This window comes from Falco naumanni, chromosome 1 (genome assembly GCF_017639655.2).
Source record: "Falco naumanni isolate bFalNau1 chromosome 1, bFalNau1.pat, whole genome shotgun sequence".
NCBI classification, from domain to species: domain Eukaryota; kingdom Metazoa; phylum Chordata; class Aves; order Falconiformes; family Falconidae; genus Falco; species Falco naumanni.
The window spans coordinates 15,856,087-15,883,513 of NC_054054.1; positions in this window are offsets into that span (position 1 = coordinate 15,856,087).

Consider the following 27,427-nt stretch of genomic DNA (forward strand, 5'->3'; position numbering starts at 1 on the left):
AAAGCTTCTAGGCTTACAGATAATTTACAGATTGAGCACCTCATTGTGCATATAAGACATTAGAGATTGCAAGAAGGTTAGAGAGACATCGGTGTTCCACCAAGACCAGAAAGCCAACAGATTACTTTGCCCCCTCAAGTTTCAGGTATACTATAGGTATCTCCTCCTATGCTTTTCTCTTGACCCCATCTGCGGGGCTGCCCAGATGTTTTGCTGTTTGATGTCTATGTTGTAGTAAGGTCACGGCCTTGAAAGACATGGATGGAGACACAGGATTTCTTGACTAATTTTGTTTTCATATTTTTGTAGCATGCCTAAGTATGTATTAACAGGGATGAATTCTGTCATCAGGAGTAGAAATTCAGTACCACATTCACTCACTATTTTGTTCATTCTCTGGCTACCAAAGAATACATTCCCATATATTAAAACCATACTAAACATTAGCCATGGTCCTGGTTTTATAATTGTACATATATAATTTGGTTCCCGAATTCTGCTAAAACCTCTGGGAAAACATCTACTTCAAACAGACTCTCTTTTCTGGAAGCAGCATGGTGCCCTGCTCTTTCCAGTTTGTGACTTTACTGGGTTCTTTGTTCCCATCCACCTCCTCCCTCCTCTCTTACCATTATGCATGGACCCAGGAGATTGTTCCTGACGTGCCAGTTGGATACAGCTTTCTCTTCCCTTCCTTGCAAGGGAGTCTAATATGCTCTTGTTACATGCTCTGCTGGGAAGTTTTTTAACGGTGCTTGAATTTCCAGGCTCACTGCAAATGCCACACCTTTTCTTTACTACATTTGTGAAATTCAGCTTCCTGGTTTTATAATGCAGCATAGGCAGAGTGTGACACTAGAGTCTTTGCATGTATGGACTTGGTAGGTAAACGCCAACTTGACTCATCCCACAATTAAAACTTGTCAGAAGGAGATCCCAGTTTATATATTTGAGCAGTGTTATTGTTCAAGGGACAAGCATAAGCAATTCATCTTCATTTGAGATGGCAAAGAAATGAGTGAGAAAGACTAGCAACAGATGCACTTTTGTTTTCTTTGTGCAGTGGAAAAACAAAACAGAAGCTGATTCCCCCAGTTATTATTTTTGCATGCATATTAAAAAAGATATCAGACTTGAGTTGAGGTTTTATCTAACCAGTACATTTCATGCATTAACCCACTCCTTTTATGCACTGCAGGCTAAATGATGTCTCCCTTCAGTTGTGCAGGAGCACTGTATGCAGGGGAAATAGCAACAATTTCCTTCCTCCCTCTTAAGCGTGCAAGACACGTCATTCAAATCCAAGTATAGGAATAAGTAGCTACTACTGATGACCATATTAATACCAGAGAGACGGTATTATTAATAAAAGCCAAGGATGACTCTACAGCTTCAAACATTTTCCTTCATCCAGATGAATATCTATGCATACATGACTTACCTAAAATTTGCCTTTATTGATTTTCCCATGCACACTGTGGAAATACCTTGAATTGCAAAGGAATAACATCTTGGGAGTACACATCCTTTCTGTGGATTAGGCATTAGGCTACCAAGTACAACCCCTACACGTGAGGCTGATGAGCAGGTAAAAGCATTTTTACTGTGATAACTTTAGGGTGGGTGTAACCTTGAGAGCTGGTCCTGTGATGCACAGTTATTTCACTGTGGCTACTTACCTGTCTGAGAACATGGGACTGTACTTCTGGCTCATGCCCCACGTGGGCTTTAACATGAAAAACCAAAAATCCTGTGGAGATAAATTAATTATTCTTTACATCTGTAAGATGTAAAGATGTAAGTCCATTGACACCTACAAACCACCTGTGAGTAAAACTTGTGTGAAATATTTGACCCTTAGAAATGGGTAAATTTATGCTGAGTTAACCTACTGAAGATAAAAGGATAATTTCATTCCTTTCTACCAATTTTTAAGTCATAATAAACAGTGAAAAGTTTGCTATACATTTTCTTCCATTTGAACTCTCAGTTTCTAGTTTCACCCATTGTTTATCATAGGATTTATGTACACAATCCTGATGATATCCTCAGTACTTTTTATTCCAGAAAACACTGATAGAGATTTATGCAGTCTCTTTTCTAGTTTCTCAAAGTCTATTTCTATTTTCAAATATATCCCGAACTTGCTGTCTCCAGTTCAAATGCTCTGTCACATTTTCCCTGTGTCTCCAGTCTCCTCTACATCTCGTTCGTCTTTCAGGGCAGCAGCTGCTGGGCTGCTTCTTTGAGGCTCTCAGCGAAGCTCAAAACCCAAACTAAATACACAGAAACCTCTGAACTAAATTTCCATTTTTCTACAGGACTCTTGACCTATTGGTCTTCTCAATCTTAAAGGATCGATCACCACAAGAATTAGCTCCTACCCTATAACTTAATAGTGACATTTACTCTAGACAAGCTATTCCTTTGTCAACATTCTTCTGGCAGCCACACAAAACCTGCTGGCTTCACAGCTCTCCTTCCCACACTGCTTGCCCCTTTTTCTTTGTCCAGCTGCATCCACAGCTGTAGGAGTGGGGCCTGACTCATCTGCAGATACAAGGCAGCAGGCTGAACCCCCAGGACTCACTTAATTCATTGACAGCTGCCAGACATGGAAACCTTCTTGTCAAGAAGGGATTCAATTCTGACATATAATGTTTCAGGTTGTACACCTAAAATCTAGCTTTAAGTCCTAATCTGCTAAACAAGTAGGTTTACTTTGGGATTTCAGAAAAAAAAAAAAACCAAAAACAAAAACAAAAGACAAACAACCGTGTAGCTATCACTTGTGTAAATACTCACATTTCTGGATGTTTACGTGATCACAGGCTCAGGGCAGGAAGGCTGAGGTCCAGAATTCACCTTTCACTGCAAAGAATTTAGTCCATGAGAAGTAAGCAAAACTTCCTACAAATGGGATAAATGGGATATATATACTCTTGAAAATGCAGTGTAACAATACGTCCAAACACTACCAACTGCAGCAGTTTAAGAAGTCAAGGGTCATAAAAACAATCGAAATACCAGTTTGCTCAGGGCATTGCACGTAATCAGCATGTCATCCAAAGAAGTGTGTTTGTCATTAAACAAACAGATTTTCACTGGCGAATTAGTATTAGCAAATTCATTGATGATACTGGTAATATCATGTTCATTTATCATACATAAGCATAACACAGAGTGACCAGGTTGTTACTTCTAAATTGGAGGTTTGTGAACACTCACTAAAATGGTTAGGCTGTAATACCAGTTGTTGATCTGATGGATTTCTGTTGACTTCTCCAGAAAAAAGGAAGAAAAATGATGGGTCCAGGCATCAGTCCTTATAAACACAGTTTAAACAATGTGATTTCACAGTTGCTTAAAAGTCACGCAGCAGCTGTGCTGAAATTGTAAAATCTGCAGTTTTATTATGCCAATGACTTTCTATTGGCCTCAGCCATAAAATAACATACTCCTCACCAAAGTTCTCTGCTAAACAAAAAACACATCCAGACTGACTAAAAATCAAACTCAGACAAGCAAAAAATAATTTGGCCTTTATCTTGCTGGGCCTGATTGGTCCAATAATAAACAATTTTATTTTTCTTCTTCACTGCCACTCCTACTGATAATTACCTTATTCCCAATGGAGAAAATAAAGCACTGAAAAGTAACTATTGCTGAGAGGAATTCATAAATAGTACTTTGTACTTCTGCAGGAGTTAATGGCAAGCTGAAATTTTCCTTTTTCTTTTTTTTTTTTTTTTTTTGGTGCAAATTTCAAATTTGCCAACTGCAAAAGAGGATCTGCTGAGGAGGTTTTCTCTCCAGCAGAGAAGATAAGCGAGTCCTAATCATTCACGACTGCTTGGGAGTTCAGGTGATGGCTTTCAAACAAATTATTGCTTCTAGAGTAATAGCTGTCTTTAGCCTACATCTTCTGTGTCCATGTCTGTAGTTAGAGGGTACATTAAGGTCTAGTGTACTGTATACTTTAGGCAGAATAAAAATAGGTTCTAAATATAGCACTTAGTTGAACGTGAAGTAGATGTCCCAGATAATGCTTCAGGCAGTGAAGCTACTACAACATTGTCCTGCTTATAGGTATAATATCAGGGAATTGGGGGAAAAGCCCTTTCCATGATTTCTGTGATGACAGCTAATGTTTGAATCACATACTTCAAAAGAAGGAAGACACAAGTGGGAATATTGCCTGCCCTTTGCTCATTTAAAGATAATGTTCTAAATCTGATTTCATTTTAGGTTTTAGCTGCAATTTTCTAGTATTGCATGTGTGTTTTTCATGATTTGTACACTCTGACAACAGTGACTTGTCAAATATCTGAAGGAGTACATGCCAGGATAGATGGGGTACAAAGCCTTCTTGAGGAGTCTGTAAACAATCTACTATGATTTGCCTAAAATTATACTTGTATGGGATTGAGTCTGTTGATTTTGTATTTGTAATGGTATTTACCAGCCATATGACAGGATAAAAGAGAACATGGCACACTATGGCTATGATCAGAGTATCAAATATTGAATCAGTAGGAAGCCCCTGAAGACATTCTGATTATCCATTTACATTTCTTAGACTTGATTCAGTCTGTTGTTATGCATACCCTTCGATTTAGAAAACAGTGAATATTAATCTTCTGAAAGCATGAATAAAATTGATCTCTGTGGACATTATCTGATGACTCATCTGTTGGACTATGTAAAAATTCAGTTACTATCAAATAAATTTTATTTTTGGAACAACTACAGCTAATGCAGTCATCATGCTGACAATGTGTACCATTTAACCTTAGGCCTTATATTAATTTTACAGTGGAACTAAAACCATAGGCCACCATCATTTAATAGACTACCTAGGTACACAAGCATTGAGCTGAATCTAGATTTCTATGCACTCAAAAGGACAACAAGTTGCTACTGTTCAGCTTTCAGGGTTAGCAGCCCACTAAATTGGAAGGGGCTTTTTGTACCTCTCAGAGATAATATTTCAGATTGCTTGCAGACTCATCCTGATCCTCTTAAACTACTTCTGGTTTTCTGTTTGGACGGCAATGGCAAATGGATTATCTCATTCTGGTCAGCAATAATTATTCAGCCTTCTGTCTGAATGCCACCTTGACCTTTCACTGCAGAACTAGCACTCAAAGACTGAGAGCACCACACAAATCTCTGCTTTGAGACCCATGTCCCAGACGAGGTACACTCCACCAAGCATCATAAACCCGCTGTGAAAAATGTGACAGCTAATTAAAAAAAAATTGATTTTGTTATCTGATGCAACATGTCACACAGATTCCTAGGTAGTTCATACCACCCAGAGCTGTTGTTTCAGGTATGTGGAAGCATGACTATGAATGCATTAATTCTCTGGAAATTAATGAGTAATGTGCTTCTTCCAAAGCCAGAGTTTCCAATACCAAAGATGGCAGCTGAGAAGAAATGCTGGTAGGGTGCACCACCATGTGTCTCCATTTGATCTCTGTACAGATGGAAAAGGAGGTGATCAGAAGTGCAGGATGATTCCTGGAAAGCTGTGATAAATCACACAGAAGATGATTCAGAGCACTCTGGTGCTGGATATTGATGTTTCACTGCGTTGCCTTCTGGATTCTCCATCAGCCATACAAGCGACCAAGATTCTAATTTAAGTACCCAAGCTCTCACATACAGTATTTATATTTGACATGTAAATTCTCCCGGGCAAATATGAACCTAGGTTACATAGACTATGATAAAAGGCATAGGTTCACCCCAATCATATGGGTTTTTTTAATTCAGTAAAGCTTCCAAAAATTCTGAATGGTCAAAAACTGCTAATGATGATAATAATAAAATAACAATCTCAGTAACAATAATAGTTTTCAGGTAAACTGGATAAGCTGAAATTTCCACATCTTTATCAGAAACGCTGTATAATTTGCCTGCCTTAAAACAAGAAACTGACATGTCTTAGCCAAAGCATGCTTCAGTTCCATTTTTTGATTTGTTTCTTCTCGAAAACGTAACTTTCCACAGAATTAATCTCTATTTTGTGTTTTCTTTTCAACAATCAAAGAAAAAAGCCATCATACAAGAACAGACTGTAAAGCAGACTTATCTAATGCAGTGAAACACAAGGCGTGATTTGTGTTTACTTTAACCAATTTAAATCACAGCTGAATTGCAAACCTCCTTGTCAGAGCAAATGTAAAGTCTGGGCAGCTCTAGAGTTCTAGCAAACCTGAACGTTGACCTTGCACATCTTTTCTTTCACTTTTTGAATGCCCATGAACTTAATTTCAGTGTAAGTGTTTCAAGGCTCAGTCTGAAACAGTGTTTTTGAACTCAGCTGGGTCGTAGGAACTTTCTCAGCACTCTATTCTAATTTGCAGTTTTGCTATAATAAAAGCCCCAAATATATTGCTACTGTCTAGACATTTTATCTGAAACAAGTGTCCTTTGTAGTCTCAGAGGACTTTTCTATTTTATTTCCAGTAAATCAAAGTCTGTGAAGAGCTTTGGTTCTTATTAAGACATACCCTTCACAGTCCAGCGACTGCCAACGGAGGCAAGCCATTGACAGTTCATTTACATATAAGTGATGACTTCCATCAGGTAGTTGGCTCAAAAATACAATGGACATTTAAAGCATATCCAATATTTCTTGTTCTTTGATGAGCATCAAGTGCCAATTTATACACAGAAACCAACTATTGGAAAGTGAAGGCTTCTCTTCACTGACCTTACACTGTCTTTTGCAGATCTGGAGCGACATATTGTCATTCCACTAAATGCAAGTTTATTCCTCCAAAGAGGCACGTAGAACAAGGTGGTATCAATAAACATTAAAACAACTGTAAATTTCATAGAAAAATGCCCTGGCCAGCCACATTCATCGGTAGTGCAAGTCACCGCATTTACTGTAGAACAGCCAGCAAGGTTTGAATTTGGGGGCCGGGGTCCGACCCCTGCAGCACCACAGCACTCGGGCTAGGCAAGGCGGAGGGGTGGGAGCCCCAGCACAGCTGGACAAACAGCCACACTGTCCCCTGGGACTGGAAGGAGTGGGATGAGAGGGCAGCCACCTACCGAGGGTAACCTCGATGCCGCTCCTAATAGTGGATGCTAATGGATTCAGCTGGAACAAATCCAGCTTGGCAAGGCAGAGGGAGGTGACCAGCCTGCTGTGGGCTGCAGCTGGCTTGGGCAAACGCAAACCAGGGGGTTCAGTCCTTAACATGGTTTTGAACCTAGGTGCTATGGCGAGTGGAGGAGGGGTGGAACCAGTGGTGAGCCGTTCCCAAAGGTCTGGCAGCGATAACAGATGACGGACATGCACCCGCTGTCTGGAGAGGATGAGGGAGAGTAAATCACTCACTCGTTTTTTTTTTGCATTACTTAGGGTCTTCATTATTGGAAGGCTTTATTTACAAGGTCAAGAGCACGGCAGAAGAATTCTTAGAAAATAATAGAAATACAATAATATAAATTTTTAGTTAACAGGAAAAAAAGAAAAAATGTATAATAACAATTAAAAGATTGAAAAAGATTGAAACAGGCAAAGGGGAACACATGTACCCTCCTTCTAGTAGCAGGATGGAGCCGGAGTACATGTTCCACAGCAGCAGAGTACATGTACTCCCCAGTCCCCTATTCAGAAGATTATTTTTTACATCTGTGTTAAAATGGATGAAGGAAAGCAGAGAAGAAGCCTTCCAATTACGCTACTATTTTGACTGACAGAAAGCAGGCAGAAACCATGCACAGCAGCAGCAGTAAATGCTTCAACTATTCTCCAGATTTTCCTGTGCACCCAAGTTACCCTCAGAGCTGCAGCATCCACTGTTCATATGTGACATGCTTACGCCTTCGAACACATTGGCAGGAGGGTGGTTAAGTGATAACTTGGTAGGTCATTTTTAATCTCAGAAATGATAATCAATTGGGTCCCTTCTACCAGATGCTTAGGCACCTTGTTTTGGCAGAAGGGATGTGAACAGCTGGGAATGGGCAGTTAGAAAGTCCTAAAGGACATCAGCTGGCAGCAGATAGACACTTTTGCCTAAGCAGCACATCTATTTTAGAGGGTCCTTGTTACCTCTCACTTACAGGTGGGCTAGATGCTGAACCAGCTGCTGGTGTGCCTGTGCGGCAATGGGGAAGAAAACTGTGAAAATAATATCCCTTAATGATTTTCTTGCATCAGTTGTTAGCTGTGCTTACAGGACAAAAGAAGTAAGCCCTGCCTGCAGTCCTCAATACTTGCCTCCATACTTCACAACAGTTTTACCCACTTTCAGGGACAGAGGTACCACTGTACCCACTGAGAAAAATCAGAAGTGCCATTTACTCTTTTAGGCCCCAAATTCTGAATTATTTACTAAATTTTTACAGAAGGATGTTGCCTCTCCATTTACAGGAGGACTGTCAGAATAAACATTTGTCCCTTATACAGGTTAAAGAAAAATAACCTAAAAAAAGAAAACCACTGGCTTATATGCTGTCCTAGGAAGGTCACTGGTTGGTACAATTTTACAATTTTCTTATTGACTATGTTCCATTGCTTTGATCTTCGAATCCGTTATGTACATTGCACAGTGATCGACTGTACCACGTGAAAATTGATATATATGTTTTAAGAAATGGTCTAAGATTAGGTATCCTGCTGGATTTTCACATTTACTTTTATGTCCTTGTTCAGGAGGTCTTCATCATGAAGGAGTCTTGTATCCCGCTTACTCCCAGATGTAATATTCTTTTCCTACAAAACAGCGTCTCTGCACTGCAACTTGATTTCTGAAGACTTCAACAGCTACTTTTCATGCAGTGGCACCAGAAACCCTGATCAGAGAGGTGATTTCCTTTTCCACTCTCTCATTGGAGAAGTTGCTAATGCAGCTGACACTTGAAAATCAGCTTTCTTTGACTTTGGATGGGAAAATGATGCAATAAAACATAAACATTTATTAATTAGATGTATATCAGAAGTTGAATAACTAGCAGTTTGACAACAAAGGCCAATAACATTTCAACATCAAAACCCTAGATTCTACATTCTTGGGAGAAGACTGATAAATGTCTTTTCCCAGCCCAGATTATACAGAAAACCTAGGATGAGTTTTCAGACTGTTTCAAGGAGGCCAAGCTCGTACTATTAGACAGAGCGACTTGACCTCACTCTGTTTACAGAACCATGCTGCATTTGCAAGCAAAGCTCAGTTCAAGTGTCCAAGTAAGGTGTGAAATTGCTAAATTATTCCTAGTTTCAATTACTGGATCCCCCTAAGTCTGTAAGTCTGCAGGCCATGTAGAACTGTTTTCCATGCAATCAAAGAGAAATTACTGCTGTTTTTTTCTTTATAAACTTTTTCTTTTTTAATAAATGAACCTCATCACACATCCTTAATTTGGCCATGCTATAGCATACAGTTTTTTAGTTTCAGCATTTGCTAAGTTGCTCAGTAACATTTCTTATTTTTTAGAAAAAGAAAAGTTGAGAAAAAGAAAAGTTGAGCCAGATACATAAAATGCAATCTTTACAAAAAGTGAAATAAATTTTAAATGTTTTATAAAGCAAAATAATGGAAAAGGAAGATATTTTAAACCATGTGGTCCTGTAACTCCAGGAAGCTCCCTATTTTACTTATTCTGACCTGAAATGGGCCTTGTTTTGGTGTATGGTAGTGGAATGGGAAAGCTTGTTTAAGAAATTTTTCTCATCCTGACCAAGCCAAGGAAGAAAAATATCACCGGCACATGACAAAAGGAAACACTCACTAGCACCCACCAAGAGGGAAGAAAAAAGGGACTGAAGGTACACCTCTGTACATCAGCCAGTCATACCTACAGAAGGATGTAAGAGTTGATGCAGATGCTTCTAAATTTTACCTCCCCCAAACTGAAGGCTTTTTCATAATCTTTGTGTCCCCTGGAGAAACATTCCTAAAATGCAAGTGAAAGGAGAGTGCTAGGGAGCCAGGTATGATTGCATTAGGGACACAAGGTCATGCTTCACATGCTTCTCATGCTTCGCCAAGAGTAGAAATATATGTATTTTTATGATTAAAAGGTATGTTGACAGTAAGGGGATGAAGAAATACTGCTTTGTGTACTGCATTCACAAAACACCCCTTACCAGATCAGCTTATTGCACAGAAGTGCCTCTCACGGTAAATACTCATCTGAAAATAGGACCAACACCATCCAGAGCTATGTTCTTGGTATGTTATTTTATTTTACTTTAAAGCAAGCCAAAATACATATATTTAGCTTTAAAATGGCACGTATTTGGCACAGTTTTGATGAATAGGAGTATACCATGTGGCTATTACTTTCTACAGAAAATAGACTATTCAAAAGAAATAACAAGAGCAGGATGCTTTCTAATATGTTCCAAAAGTAGAGAAAACAAACACACACACAGAGACAAACAAACAAACAAAGGACTTCGTTCAGCAAATACTTTCACATGTGAGAAAACGGCGCTTCGCTGCCTCCACGCCAGTTGTTAGTTTTGCAGGAAGAAGGACCAATTCATTTCTGACAAGGCTAGGATTAATGCCACTGGACTATTTCTTTTTTCTTTTAAAACTCTCTGGCATTAATACAACAGAGCATTCAAATGATGCACACAGACACAGGCATGCACACCCCTCTTTTCGTGCATTTAACCCGTATCACACCACTGGAGAAGGTGGGGTCAGCAAGTCCCACAAATCCCATTATTTCTGATGGTGAACTTGCAGGGTGAGACTGGCAGGAGGGTTTCTGTTGCAGAAAGACTTTCTTTCCTGCATCACTCTGGTCAATACAGCCAACATCATTTTGGCCACTGTGTACTCCTGCCGCATCTCGATATCGAACATGTTCCTTATGAATTCTCTCAAAAGATTTATTTGCACCTTTACATTCTGACTGAGCAATGCAGTCCTTGGTGATGGTCTGCAACTGGATAATACAATTGAAATTGCTGGAGAATAATTACAAAGAGTATAGAAAGAAACAATTGCCAAGAACATTTATATTATGATTTCAAACTCTAACCAAGCCTCTCCTCCATCAGTAGTGAAAACAAGGAGACAGGAGGAGAATAACAACAGAAGGGATAAAAAAGAGAAGCAGCTGGAAGAAATAAGCAGGAAGCCCCAGAATGGAAACTCTCTTGGCAGTATCTGTGGAAAATAGATCCATAGCCATAGAGCTGAACTGTATAAAATAATCCATTACCAAATAAAGATTTAAATAATACACATATTTGAACTTTGCTATTAGCTATTCTGCTCAAGTAAATGAAAAAAAATGGACCTTTGATAGTTTAGACCCAAATAAGAAGGGTCAATTGAAACTGATTTTTAGCTTTGCATGGTGCACTTGGTCTCTTCAGGTTTTACACATGGAGACTGTCTTACCAAAACGCTCCTTGTTGGATAGAGTACTTGTGGCTTCCTGAAGTCTCATCAGCACTGAGATGTGTCAGAAGCAGGACTGGGTAGTGGAAAGTACAGGAAACAACACCAGAAGTACTCTGTTAAAACAAAAACAAAAACCAAAACCAAAAAAACAACAACAACAAGAACCAGCATGTTGTTAAACCAATCAAAACCTGACCACACAAAGTATCCTTCACAATTACTCCTAAAGATACTTATAGAGCAGACGATCAACAAAAAGCTGCCATAAGTCAGCTTTCCAAGACAAATCCGTGCAACCTAAAAATTAACTTGCAGTGTTCACACATGAAGCTGTACAAGTACACTGCACAGCAGAAACAGCCACTTTACAGCTTCTTAATGACACATTGAGATGAGATAATGAGACCGAATATTTTTTCAGTGGGCAAAAAAATCAGGAAAGTCTAAAACAGATTGTTTAAGTGAATTGGTTTTGACATATCAATTTCTGCAACTGTTTGTTGCATTTGATAAATGCCTCGAACACACTTTGTGACTGGTAGTGCACTGTAACAGATTGTCTTGGTCATCTGCCTCAGTTGCCTCATCTTGAAAGTTAGGATAATACTGGAACTTTTTGCAACTGGTAATTATCTACTATTATTTTTAAAGCTACAGAAAAATTATATATCACTTGATGTTAAAAGTACAGCAGCAAATATACATGTTACAATGGTCAGCATCAGCCGTACAGCAGCCTAACACCTTCGACAAAGTTCCTCAAACTGAACAAAGGCAGAATTTTATGAGTTTATCACACAGACAGTTGCAAATCTAACTGCAGGTTCTAGTCACAGAGGAAAAACAAAGAACTACAAACGTTTCTTAAGAGAAAGCATTTTTAGACAGTATCTCAAGTACAGGTATTCAGATTTTGCATAGCTGGCTGTTGAAAACTGCTGAAAGTGAAGATGAAATTAAGCATGACCTGGAACACTGGAAGGTAAAGCAAACAGGCTCAGCTTGGATCCTTCTGTGAGAAGGAAGCTATATAGGCTGAAACCTTGAGTGATACCTCTTTAGGAGCTTCCTAGCCAATTCTTGCTAGCATGAATGAATTATATTGAAGTTGCTTTTCATTTTTAAGATATTATATCTTATATATAAGATAGAGAAGCATGTCACCTTGCCTGCGTAGATGGATGCCCTTGCATCTGTTTACTGCCATTAGGCATTAAAAATACAGTTATAGCCATTAAAAAGGACTATGAAGACATGCCATTTTATCTTTAAACCACTGGTGTTCCTGTAATTACTTAGGATCATAATTATTTATTTTTATAACCAAATTAATTTCTTGGGGGGGTTGGGTTTTTTTTTTACTTCTTTCCTTTTTCACTTCAGCTTTTTGCAGAAGCAATGGAGCTATAAAAACAGCTTCAGTCCTATGCTGGCTCAAGTTAGCAGCAATATTGTAATGTAAGTTTCTGTTGCAAAAAATTCATTAAAAGCAAAGATGACAGCTTGACTTTCAGATCACAGGCAGAGTTACAGGGCTGGCATGTAAAGAAAAAAAAATCATATTCTTATTGGATATGCAGTTCTCTGAGATAATAAATATGGAAACCTGTACTGACATTTTCGGTCACTCTCCTGAATATAACTAATAATCAGATAGTCTGCTGTTTCACAACCTTGGCTGCAATTTACAGTTATACATAAGCAGATTTCCCAATTCAACACACCAGCAGCACAAATAAAAGTAAGATGTGCAGAGGGATGTGAACACTGGGGAAAAGCAAAGAATCCCAGCAGAAATGCAGAGATGGGCGAGCGTTAGATAGCTTAGAAATTTTGTCTACTTTTGTTATTTAAACTTGGGGTTGAGAAGAGAGGGCTGGCCCTCACCCAGGAGGAATGGCATTGCCCCACTGAGGGTCAAGGGAAAGGCTGCCAGCCCGTGGAGACACAGCCTCACCTCGGCTTCCAAGCAGCACCGATGACCAAAAGTTCAGGAATGTTCCCTGCCACCAGTGAAAAAAGTTTCTTCTACCTTCAGCATGTATTTTAATGTTGGCAAATCCAATGTAAAAGCACTTGGAAAAAGGCAATTGAGGTTGACCTGAGTCTCTGAAAGCTCCTGAGAGACAAATGCAGTAATTTTAGAAGAAGGCTACAGTTAATACTATAAACCAATTTCAAATTCACAAAGTTTGAATGCATACAGAGTTACGTATGTGATGTAAAGTCATGGGATCCTCTTAAAATATGATTCTATGATCCTCTTGCAATACATGCAGCTGAGTACCACCTCTCTCAATGTCCAGCTCCCACAATGGGTCTGGTGATTCCTATGTATATAAGACTGTGTTATGTTCTAACAGCTTGGACAACCGGTATCTCAAATCATTCATTATTATTTTAAATCCAGAAGCACAAAAGCTGGTGGAATGTCATTTCAAAATGAGTAGAAATGATGAAAGAAAGTAGTAAACAATAAAAGACAAACAATACTTAAATATTAGCTGAGTTACAAACTTGAAAATACTCTATCCTGTTTTCTTTACCTGTAATACGAAGCTGTTCATCATGCCTCCATTAGCACTACCCGTACCTTAGCTATGGTGTATGTACGCTGATATGGGATTGTGTTCTGTGTGTTATGGCTGGTTACATATTTCTCAAAAGTTAATCCACTTTGAAATTTATTAAGTAATAAAACTAAAATTCTATTAACCTTAATGGGATTTACACAAGGGAATTCACACTTAAATATGGATGCAACACTGATGCTAAAAACTGTTGCCAGAAAAAAAAAAAAAAAAGAGACAAGCTTAGTGTAGTTAAAGCAAAGCCATCACATTTTCTATTTATGTAGTCCTTCACAAGGGTAATCCTCTGTGTATTAAGGAGAGAAGAAAAACCCACGGATTGGTTAGCATTTAAGCTTCTCAGATGCCAAGCAAGATAACTGCATTTGCCAATGAAGACTGGTCTTATTGGTGTGGGACTCATAAATATTGATAAAAGGATAGGAATGCATTATCTTGGGGTTTCTTACAGGTCCTGAAAGTGCTATTGCTCACATTTTTTACCATATAAAGCTGGACAGTAACACTGCTCTTTGAATACATTCCCTGTAATATAACAAATACAACAAATTTACATTCTCCCTGTACCAGCCACTCCTGACAACCAAACTAAAGTAAATCTCCCCAGGTTTTTCTCAAGAGAATATTCATCTCTATTGTTTCCAGGGTAAAAATTAGTTGTGGACTAGCCTCTAAACCATGTAGTTAACACATGGGATATGACTGACTTCATTTGGAAAGGTTGAGTAATCTCTGAGTATGTGATTCTGCATTCAGTTTTCCTAGAAGAAATTTATCAGATGCAAAGCACCAAAATGTAAGAACGATGAAGAGCTGAGATTTCAATGTGGGAGAACAGGAGGTCCTGAGTTTTGTTCAAAGGGCAACACTTCATGGTAGGTACATCGGAATGAGGGGTGCACAGGAAAATGGGGACCCTGGGGTTTGATGCCTGTGCCAGGGAGGAAAAGCATTTGGAGTAGACCCTGTTGCTGGAGCGATAGCCAAAGCTAGAGAGCATTTTGGCTCCTGCAGGTATAGCTGTAAGATTCCCTGAGCTTTCAAGCTTTGTGGGACGACACAGAGGAGTTGTAACAAGCAGCTAACTCTTCTGAGTGGGGCCATACTTAAGAAGTGGTCTTTGAAGTAGTATCAAGGATTTCAAAGTGTCACATCAGACATATTTTGGGTACTCATGTGATAGAAAGGTTGAATTATTTGTCCTGGCATGTTGTCCTAGGAGTACACTTCACTCAAAGCAAGCAATCTTACCCAGGTGGTATCTTGCCCTGGCAGCCTTACATATCAGTTACAATGAAAACACTTGTAACAAGGTCTAATCATCTGCAAAATAAAATCAAATAAAAGCCCTTGGAACAATCATGAAGGAATTAGAAAATCATACGTAAAGTGCTAGAAACATCACAGAGATCACAAGTTTCCTAATTTGGATTCCCTGACATAAAAATAGCTTAAAACAAAACTACTGAAATAATGCTGTAGTAAAAGTAAATTGCTACTTTTAGAACAAACCACATTGTTTCACTTTGAACCACTTTGATATACTGACATTAACATGCAGTCTGAAATGATGAAAAATAATCACTTCCTTTATGCTACTTTTCTTTCATTAGGAATTAAATATTCACAAAATAAAGCCTTTCTCATGCTTTTAGCATCTTTGCTGTGCTTTCACAATGCAGCCCTGATACCCTAACACTAACATAAAGCTTTCCAATATGGATTTGCAGCTAGAAGTCCGGTTTATTATTCCATTCATGTCATTCTGCCTAGAAGTGTTTTGAAGACAACCATTTTAAAGTTAGTAAAGTTGAGTTCCTCGCTGCACATGATCTGCTGCGTCAACATTCTTCATTAGTTAAGATAAACAATGCAAAAAATCCAAGAATGAAATTAGATGGTGCAGAGATGAATTTAATGGTAACTATCTTCTGAACACAGAGATGATTTGATTTCAGTCTTACGGTAAGCGTTCTCATACATAGAATCAGAGCCAGGCTACATGTTGTGAATCTAAGCCTGGATCTTTTCTCTCCGTGTGTGTAGAGGGTTCATTTGCAAGGGCATTTGCATTTGAAGATTTGGGGCTTCTGTATTTTGGATTGCGTTCTCCTTTTCATCACATAATTGCAATAATAGCAGCATGACAGAAAGTGATTCGTCTTTACATGTGTGTGCCAGGAATCTTGAAACAGTGATTGATTTTGGTCATAGCAAGTGGCCTTCCTAGGAAAAAGAACAGGAAGCAAGTTCTGAGCCAATCTTTTAATAAAATGCCTGACGCTGGACAGTCAGGCACCCAAATCTTTATTTGAAAACCCACTCAATATAGCATGAAATAAAAGACTTTTTTTTTCACAAGCCCACCAAACATAACGGAACCTTTCCCTGACCTCCAAAACCATAGGATCAAGGCTCTTATTTATAAGCAGCAGCCTGTCAGAGCAGTCCAGACTCAGAGCCTTTCAGCATCCCAGTGCACAAACGCACTAGCTACAGACCGCCACAAAGAGGCAGGACCAGGCACAAACACACAGTAGTTTTGGTACTGGCTGCCCGTGCAGAATATGCCAGCCTCTCATCAGGGTTTAACCACACTCGCTCATGGCCTAGATCATGGGGGCAGGCAAAATGCCTGTGCAGTGGGCGAGGTCTCCAGTCACTTGCTGCTCTTGCAGAGGTGCATTCATGTTCCCACCAAACATTTTCAACACTAATTTTAATACCTAGTCCCACATCAGATATAAACAGCAAGTAGGTCCCTAGTGGCTGCGCTCTCCAACCAGGGGTTAGAAATAGTGTCTACATACTTAACTGGTTCAGAAAAGCAGACTAACCATCCCACAGACCCTTCTCTTGAACCCTCTAACATGCAGCATGAGAAAACTGAATATTTGTGCCAGTCTCTGTTGCAGCACAAACAATCAGGCTGTAATAAGGCTTTTACCTTTGGTCAGATTCTACTGTCTGTGCAGTTTCATAGTTTGTGGGGTGTTTTTTTTTTTCCTCCTTCCTCAAGAGGTCAGACCAGACCACACTACTCCTCCTCCTCCTCCTCTATCCAACACCCTCTCCCACACTCCTCAGGGCTATTTAACCACTTAGTGGAATGAGCTACAGCTGCACATCATCCATGTCCATCAACCCACTGCCTTCGCGGCAAGGCCACAGCTGCACATTATCAGTGCTAATCAGCCCACTGCCTTCAGTCCTCTACAAGTCTCCTGCAGTGCCCTGAACATCACACTAAGATCACTGAAACAGATACTGCATTGCTCAAATTGTATTTACATTTTTTGTAGTGATATTGAGGGATATTTTACATTCAAATGTTAACTGTCTTGAATTAATGAGGATAAGAAGCACGAAGTACCTCGCTACATATTTTCAGTAGCCCTTATGTTGTTTTCACCCTGTGAATGTTCTTGAGGGGAAATATACCACAAGAAAAGACATATACGAAAGGGGAAAAGTAGTTATACTGAGTTCTGTCTCCCTTCCTACTCATATATCTGTCTTTATTCTTTCTGTGAAATATCCACATGGCTGATGGGCCACATGAGAAAGTATAGAGAGAAATACTGAGCAAGAAAAATAAATTGAAAAGGTTTATTTCCCTTAAAAAACTGTGCAGCACATAGAGAACAGGCACCATAATTCTTTCCTAATATTTTAAATTCTTTACCATCTCTAATCATATTCAGTGAGGACACAGCTACCGCATCTGTACTTCCTTGCTAATTTATCATGCTACACCATTCCACAGCAACTAGCTTTCCCAAATGTCCAGATCAGGCATCATTCTGGATCAACACATATCCAGTCATAAGTCTGTGCTGCTAAAATCCACGTACCAGGAAATGGAGGTGTGAACAGGCTCCTGCACACGGATGCAGGAATTCTGAAGACCAGTAATCTAACAAACACAGAAAGGACATCTGTAGGCTGGGTGTCCAAGACCACTTTAATTTTTGTTTTATTTACTGGTTCACTGGTGTATTTCTATATTTGAGTGTGTGCATGAAATCCACACATAGACACACATATATGCATATATGTAAGTGTATATATATATATGATATTTTCTTTTTAAGTTTGTACCTACATTACCCTCAGATATACAACTAATTATTATAAGCTTCACTGTACTCTTTAAAATACTACTTACAAGTTTGTATTAATTTAATCGCATCCCTTTTAAAATAAATTCATGAAATTATTTTTACATAGCATTGCAATTAATTTTATTTGAATATTCAGCCTTAATGGAATTAATATTTAACAGATTTCTGCAATCTGTCCAAGACTGTTTGCTAAAGAACAATATTATTTCTTCTGCTGTATTTGGAGGAAGAATTCCTTGAACTCTGAGAAACTGAGTAAATGAGGAGTTCACAACAGAATATTAGATCATGTCCTCACACAATGCTCCTGAAACATGTAAACATACCCACACATCTGGGAAGCCATTGCTATAAAATCTCTCTCATACGCGTAATCCTTACTCAGCCTTTAGTCAAATTCCAACCATTCAACAAAGCTTGTAATTTCGTGAAAAGTCAACATTTTCTTTCAGAGAAAGTGGCCAGTGAGTCAGGTGATGAAATAGAAATGCTGAAATAAAAATGCAAAATCAGGAATTTAAGAGATAATGCATACTGCTCGATCAAATCCCTTTGCATTTTTTTTCCATTTTGCCAATACATATTTTTCAATATTTTTTTTGTATTTTCAATAATTTTTATACCCAGGAGCAAAAAACCCTTCATCAGTTGAATGCCAGCACATAGTTAGCAACAAACACGTCCTCTGTCCTATAAGGATTTACTGTTTTATCAGTTGGTGAATCTTGGGGAAACATCACTTAAGTCCTCTGTCAGAATTAACTGACCTATATGAATAACTACAGATAAAAATATTTTATGCTTTTGGGGCATCTATACTTTACTCTTCCCTGCATTGTCAGCTCTCATAGATACAAAAAATTATTTAGAATAATTCTGCTCTGAGAAGCTATGAATATTAAACACTGTGATCTGTACATTCATGGTATCAGACATCCACTGTCAGAAAACGGTAAACTTCTGTGCAAACTGCAGGGACTTGTGGCAACTGCTTCTGTCTTCCCTGGTCTTTCCAGAGCAAGCAAAGAAACAGCAGCACAGTGCAGATTCCCTTTTGGTTTTAGGACTGTTATTACTAGCTGATGGAAAGTGGTCTTCTGAATTACTGTGATGGTTATAAGCCATCCATGGGTGTAACGCAAACAACTAAAATATCTGTTAGATTGGGTTTCCTTGTTAAATCACAGTATCTCCCTCCTCTTGATACACTCTATTTGAGCTGACCTCAAATACTGTTTCATTTATGGCCTGTATTAAACCTTATAAATAGAGTAGTTAAAATAATTTCTGTATTTAGGGAAACGTAGGATCCTTCCCTGTTCACAGGAAGACCAGAAGGTACTGTTATTTGAGGAAAGGGGACAGTCACCAGAAATGCAAATCGGATAGTTACTCGGATGCCCACTTCCATGAGTGAGTGTATTCTCCCCTTCTGTTGTGCCCCAGTATTTGCTGTATCCAGGGCACGTTCTCCAACCCTCAGAAAGTAGACTTGGAGTAGAAACTGTTTTTTTGGGGGGTTGGGTTTTTTTTTTCACTCATCATTATTACAGAAGCCTCCTGAAACCTTTGCTTCATCCTCGCCAAAGGCACAGGAGGGAGCCTACTTCTTTCAGGCCAATCAAAATATTTTGAAGCCTTTCTTTTTCAGTCACAGAATGGTTGAGATTGGAAAGGACCTCTGAGGGCCATCCTGTCCAGCCCCCTTGCTCAAGCAGGGCTGCCTACAACAGGGTGCCCAGGACCATGTCCAAATGACTTTTGAATATCTCTGAGGATGGAGACTCCACAACCTCGCAGGGAAGCATGTGCCAGTGCTCAGTCTCCCACAGTAAAATGTTTCTGGATGTTCAGGTAGAACCTGTTCTGTTTCAGTTTGTGCCCAATGCATTTTATTCATATGACCTTCCCATGAATCAAGGTAAGGCTGGCCAGTCAGTAGTTCCCTGAGTCCTCCTTCCTGCCCTTTTTGAAAACAGGAGTGACATTTGCTTTCCTCCAGCCCTCAGAAACCTCTTCCAATTGCCGTGATCATTCAAAGATAATTGAGAGTGGTCTTGCAATGACATTAGACACTCAGCACTTGTGGGTGCACCCCATCAGGGACCATGGACTGACATGTGCCCAGTTTGCTTAACTATTCCCATACCTGATCCTCTTCCACCATGTTTTCTTTGCGCCAGACTTTCTCCGTGATCACCAGGGCCTTGCATGTCTGCAGGCCATTCTTGCTAGTAACGACTGATGCAAAGAAGGCATTCAGTACCTCAGCCTTTTGCAGGTCTGCCTCATTCAGCAGTGGGTCTGTGTTCTTCCTAGTCTTCTTTTTGCTACTTCGGTACTTGCAGAAGCCCTTTGTGTTGCCTTTGACATCCCTCCCCAGCTCCAGGTGGCCTTTGTCTTTCCTCGCTGTAACCTGCATACTCAGATAGTGTCTCCATACTCCTGCCAGGTTAACCTGTCCCTGCTTCTACCTCCTTTATACTTCCTGTTCGTGTTTGCATTTGGCCAGGAGCTCCCTGCTCATCCATGTAGGCCTCCTGACATTTTCCCTTAACTTTCTGCTCTTTGGGATAGACTGCTCTTGACTTGGAGGAGGCAATTCTTGAATATCAACCAGCTCTGTTGGATTCCTATTTCCTCTAGCAGGCTATCCCACAGGACTCTTTCGAGCAGTTCCCTGAAGGGGCTAAAGTCTGCTCTTCTGAAGTCCAGAGTTGTGATCTCATTTTTTCACCCTGTCCCTTCTTCTCCAGTTCCTGAACTCTATCATTTCTTAGTACTGCCTTTGACCTTCACATCCCCAGCAAGCCCTTCCTTTTTTGTAAGTGTGAGGTCCAGCAGACCACCTCTCCTCATTGCTTCCTCTATCACTTTTGTCAAGAAGTTGCCTTCAATGGTCTCCTAGAATGTCCTTTTGCCCTGCTGTGTTATCCCTCCAGCAGATACTGGAGAGGTGAAAATCCACCACGAGGATCAGTCTGTGAAAGCAAGGCCACTTTCAGCTTTCTGTAGAAGGCCTCCTCTACTCATTCTTTCTGATGAGGCAGTCTACAGCAGACACCCACTACGACATCTCCCATCCCCATAAGCTCTCAGCTGGCTTGTCACCCATCTCCAGGCAGAGCTCCAGGCACTGCAGCTACCTTCTCACATAGAGTAACTCCTCCTGGTGCCTTCCCAGCCTGTCCTTCCTAAATAGCCTGTATCATCCCACGGCAGCACTCCAGTCATGCGAGCCGTTGTCCTTTCATTACCAGCCAGGGTTAAACCATGACAGCCACGTTTCCACCATCCCAACAAGATCACAGCCCTGCGCCTGCACGCAGAACTTGAATTTGTCACACTCATTCCCCATACTGCATGTATTTGCGCACAGGCACTTCAGAGGCACCCCGGGATGTGGATTATTTCCCAGAAAGGGTCAAAGGCATTCCCCGCAATGGTGCCTTGCAGGCACTTCCTTACTTACATGCAAACACTTGAGGTGCCTCTGCTTAGGCCCTGTTTTGCTGTGTTCCCTTCATTCACATCACCCCAGGCCTTTGCAGAAGACCCCAGCAGCACAGTACAGCCTTGTCCTTTAGCTGCTGTGCCCTCTGTTGCACATAGATCCCGAGTAAAGAGTCACAAACCCTCTGGTAAGGACATTGCCAAACTACTTCCAAGCCTCATGCGAAAGATCTGCCTTACTGCCATGTTTCAGAGCTCTACCCTGTTCATAGTAGTCACTGAGTCTTTGCAATAAAAACTCCTAATGCCCATATGTGGTAAGCATTTGCTGTTTACACAGCCATTAGCCAATCTTTCCAGAAGATTTCTTTCTTGCATGCCATTTTCTTACTTGGGTTACAAGTGCAAAAAACAGAGGCCTGTAGTAATCTGTTTTAACAGGCAAAAACTCAAACATGAAGTCACAGCCACAACTTTTTTTCAGATGTGCTTTTTAGCATAGTCATGGGGCAACAGAAAAAGCCATTTCTATTTTTTTCCCTGCTTTCATGGCAAGATTTAGTTTAAACTATCTTTTCTTTAGGCTGATATCTACACTGAAAGCAAGATTTAATCAAGAATGACATTGCTTAATACTGTTTTGCAGATCTCTGATTGATTGATTCAGCCTTCCCTTACTCATAAGACAAATGACTGGAATAAAGGATGAACGGTCTCCCTATTCGGTCTCTCCATGCTCTGTGGTGTTCACACCAGCCTTAGCAAAACTGCCTTTCAAGAACAGTCTAAAAAAAAGTCAGAGCCTATCATAAACGACTGTATCAAAGAGATATGCAAATCCTTTCTTGTTCCATATTCTCCTTAGCCTCCCACTACAATTATTAAATTACAGGGTATTAATAGAAACTAAATAAAGAACTCTGAAAAGATGAATTCTGAAGATGCAAAATTCACATGCCAAATAGAGAGCATGCAATTAGGTTCTTAAATAATTCTTATCACATTTCATGCTAATATTAGCACTTCCAAAAAAACAATAGAAAACTGCAATATTCCCAGAGACACTTCATTGAAACAGCATAGTGAGGCACAGAGAAAGGATCTTGGTGAATTCTTGTATTTTGATGTTATGCACAAATAACATTTATCTCCAGTTACAATAGTAAAAATCATTCTGCACTCCAAAAAGAATTTGTAATATTTATATGGTGATACTAAGAAAAGACTATTTTTTTCTGAACCAATGCAATAGCAAAAATGAGCTTCTCTGCTTAGATTTTTTAGAGAGCACAAATTAGCACAAACTTTTACTTAATTGGGCTCTTCAAGCAAGTATGCAGCAATGAGCATTAGTCTCTCCTCATTGCTTTTTAAAACCTTTATGTCTATCAAGGTCCCATAGCCTTACAGATTTTAATGGCCTTAATGAAGAAAAAGAGCATTGTTATTCAATTTGACTCAAGCAGATCTCCATTCAGAATGACAATGTCGCCGTTCACAATGCTATTGTTAGAGTTGGGTCATCCTTCCTAATTTAAATCTTGTTTTCCAGGAGTTTTTAACTTGCTGTCATTTTTCTAACTTGAATCTCAGGCTTAGCAAATAAAGTTGGTCAATCTGTCTGTCAGTCTGTCTGTCTATTATCTACATGCGTAATCTACATTCCTGCAGTACCCAGTGCTGACTGACAGAATAATCAATTTGGTGAGTTACTCAGAATATCACTTGACACAGCTCAAAATCACTGTTGTTTCTAAGAAGTGAGGTTTGGCTAATGATTTACCCACCATACAGTCAAATCAACCTTGATTACCTGATAACAAAAAGTATCTAACTGAATATCTGCAGAACTGAGGTTTCAATATTTGCTTCTTACTGCTTGTGGTTCTTTGCATGTGCTAAATCTCCCATATCTTTCTCACCTGGAATGGGTATATAACAAGGAATCACAAACTGAGTGGACATTTTTTCTTTTGATTTAATAACTTATAATATATTAAGCAATTTTATCATGTTCAGGAGCATATTCTGTATTGGAGATGATTACATACCAGAGCAAGTTCATGAAAATAAAGTTCACTTTTTGTACAGCTGCAAATGTACAAAGGACCAAATCCTCACAATTCAGATTGCAAAGGTTACATCAAGGAAGGCAAAGAGAATACAGGTCCCATCTTTTTTGCTAAGTGAAAATAAGAGTGAAAGCTATTGCATTTCAGGAGGAAATGTCGGATCTGCAGACCCCTAAACTCTCTATCATTTCTCATAGATCATCTTGTCCATTACACAATTCCTTTTGAGGATGGTCTTGCAGGCAGCTCCAGGAGACTGCGGCTTTGTTGCCTCATGTGCACCAGGTCTGTGCACTATCTCCTTAGACATAAATATTCAGTCTTCCCCTTTTCTTATTAGAACCGCTTTGGCCTCGGAGACAAGGGACCTTCTGTTACTGCGGATGCCTGACTACCAACCTTGAAGAACTTCAGCACATCTACGATACAGGTCAGATCTCAGACCTTCCACATCCTACATTCCCACAAGGTTTTCTTTAGCTAACCCAAACAGCCCATCTGCCTTGCATGCGGCTCGAATATGAAGAACTTTTCTGTTTCATAAATCTGATCACTACACTGTTGCTTCTACATATTAATGGTGCTAGAACAGCTGCCTCAGATATAAATCTCCTTTGATTCTATGTGCTGTATTGGTAAAACTAAAATGGATTTTCTACTTTCTAAGTGGGCTGTGATCCAAACCAAGAATCTACCATAACCTAGAGTTAGATGCCATCTCAGCATGGTATCAAACATTCCGTTTAGGGTACACAGTTTGCGGTAACATACACCAAGATCTAGTGGGAGCAGGAATGAAAGTTGTTATTAGCTGAAGCATCCTCAGCAGAGCAGCTCTCAGAGAACAAATTATTATATCTAGAAGAAAATATTGCTTTCTAAATGCTGTACCAACTGCTGGGGAAAATTGGAAGGTGAGAGGAACAGATGGCTCTCTCTCAGACCAGAGAAAACTGAAGGGAGATGGTAGGATTGAGAGCAAGTGAAAAAACACTATTATCTGAACTCCCTTTCCCTCATCTTCCTCTCCTCCCTCACAGGAACTAAATAACCCCAATTTGGAATAACTAGTATGACTGCAGAAGTCACCAAGAGTACCACAGCCTGGAGAAAAAGCTTTCAGCCCATAAGAACTGCACTCAGAGCCACACTGGATTCACTCAAAATGCTCATTGTAGATGAAAATTGGTTTACGAAAGAAAAGAATTACTGATTGCTTTAGGCTTAGATCTTTGCTCTGGAGCTGACACCAGAGGTCAGATTAGATACAGACTTCTTCCGTATCCTCCTTCATTTAAGAGGTGCCTACAATGGAGATTTAAATAATCTCTTCTTTCCTGAAAGTTATTTTTAATATCAGATAGCAAATAGATCAGCTGTTTCACAAAATAAGGTTTCTATACACATAGCTGTATCAATTAGGTATATCTATGAAGGCAGCTGACCTGATTTTCTAATCAGAAAGTTTATTTAAACGTGATTTCTTGCTCTAAAAGGTGATGGCTTTCTGATCACCGTTGCAGAAGTGAAAGTTTTCCATTTCCTAGCTGGCAGTACAGTCAGAATACGCTTTGAGCTGACTAGATGTATTATCACCTGTCAGCTATTTAGAGCTCCTATTAAGTTAGAAGATAGACCCGCACTGAGTCGGGGAAAACTACATCTGCTTCCAGACATCAAACTGACATTTCCTGGAAAGAAAACACCCCACCTGTTCACTGTAGTCTTCGGAGCTGCCAATAGGGCAAGCAGGCATTATTTTCAGGTTAACCAACTGAGAACAGATTAGCGAATAATTAAAACTTTGCCACTACATTATTAACTCCAGTATGTTACTCAGGACTGGAAGCATTTGTATTAAATATGGCACCTGCTGGAGACTATTCCAGATACAGGAATAAGGCCAGTAACGATGACTCTGGGGGGTGGGGGGGAAATACCCTGAAATAAATGGATTCCTATTTTCCTGGTACTTTGACTAGAAACAGTATTCTCACTGCTGCTTAGCACTTTCTTATAATATGGCCAATGTTTTACTGATCTATGAGTCTATTAATCCCAAAGCCTGGTTTTATGGGATGTAGCAATGAAAATAACTGCAGGTATGCAGCTACTCATGCCTCTGTGGAAAATTTGACACACTCACTAGCCAGTATTGAGACGTCATCAGGAACTCAAACAATCAGGTCACTAAAATCATTGGTTCAAATTTCTAATTTGCATTATATCTTTTGAAATGTCTTTCTTGATGGTAAAGGAAGGAATTTGCTAAGCAACAGCTTTAGCATTTCTTCTTGTGACTGAAACCCTGAGAGCAGTTATAAATACTAGAAAGTGGAATGCCTGGGTCGTAGCAGATATTCAGCAATCTGATTCTTGTTTTATTAAAAATTTCCCTTGACATCAAACAAAGTAGGTGTAAGCAACGTTTTGCCTATAGTACCCAAAGCAAATGCAAGCAGGCATTTTAGAAGGATTACAAAGCATATAGTTTACATTGATTGCAAAGACAGACAATTCATTCACTAAGCATTTTGCATATTTTAAGACAATTTAATTTTTAAACATTATAGAAAAATAACATAATTATATTTGTGAAAACTAGCACACTAACTAGTTACATCAGGCAAAAATAATATAAATAGGTGTGTGGTGATAAACCTAGTAAATAAGTTCGAAGAGCCAATAAAGTAGTATTTAAGGAATTTCTGGTTTCATGAAATAGAACTCAGGTTTTAGGGGTTTAGAAATCAATCTTGCCAATGGATTTCACATTCTAAGGACTGCATGCATGAGTCACAGATTTGACTGTATCAAATTTCTTGACTGTACACATGAAGCTATACTTGTATTTGGCTAATTGAAAAAGTGTTTTTTTTAAATGAAAAAGCACCTCTAGTACAATTACCTTTCTCCTGAACTCACCCCCACCCCTGACATTAGCCTTGCTTTTTGTAAAATTATCAGGAAGATACTAAGCTATCTCCAGATAACTGTCTGGGAAGGGTAGGTGGTAACTGTGATGTTAAAAATCAACTGTTGTTTTGAAACCCTGTCTTCCTTACAGCTTCATCATTCTGAGTATCGTGTTCTTTAACTGTAATATTGCAGTTCTAATGGATCTAATTTCAGGGTTATACTTGTATCATTCCCAACAGAATTGTGAAATACAGCTCTTCTTGCTCTGGAATTCCAAAGCTTTTAAGTTATTAAAATTGTATGTCTTTGTATTTTGCTATAGATATAATACAGTGCAATAATTTCTTTGAGGCAATTATGGTCCTCTGAAGTCAAGGCTTTGTTGCAACCACTAGACTCAAACGTGAATGTCTTTTTAGAATCTGCTCAGAAAAATGTTAGCACATCAGCTGATTTACTGATTGTATATCTATTCCAGTCATGACAAAAGATGAAGCTTAAATTTTCCTTTTGTATGTAATGTTTTAATAGAGGGACTGAAGGATAACATGGTGTTCCTACTCTACCAGTTCTTCATAAAGAACTGCATGTATTTTACTATTCTATATGAATTATGAAATTCTTTTTCAAGGGAACTCTCAAATGGTAGGCAAGAACAATAACAAAACCTATGTATTTTGTTAGCATTTCTCATGAACGGACTAGTAGTATAGGTAATAAATGGGACCATTTCAATTTATTTCCTACTCAGAAGATGAATTTAGTTCTATATTCTTGTAACTAAAAGCAGTGTTTTTAGATTAAACTAACTTTCCAGCATTCTGGTTAATTTGCAAGCAAAAACGATTTTCACTCCTTTTTTTTTATAGCATAGG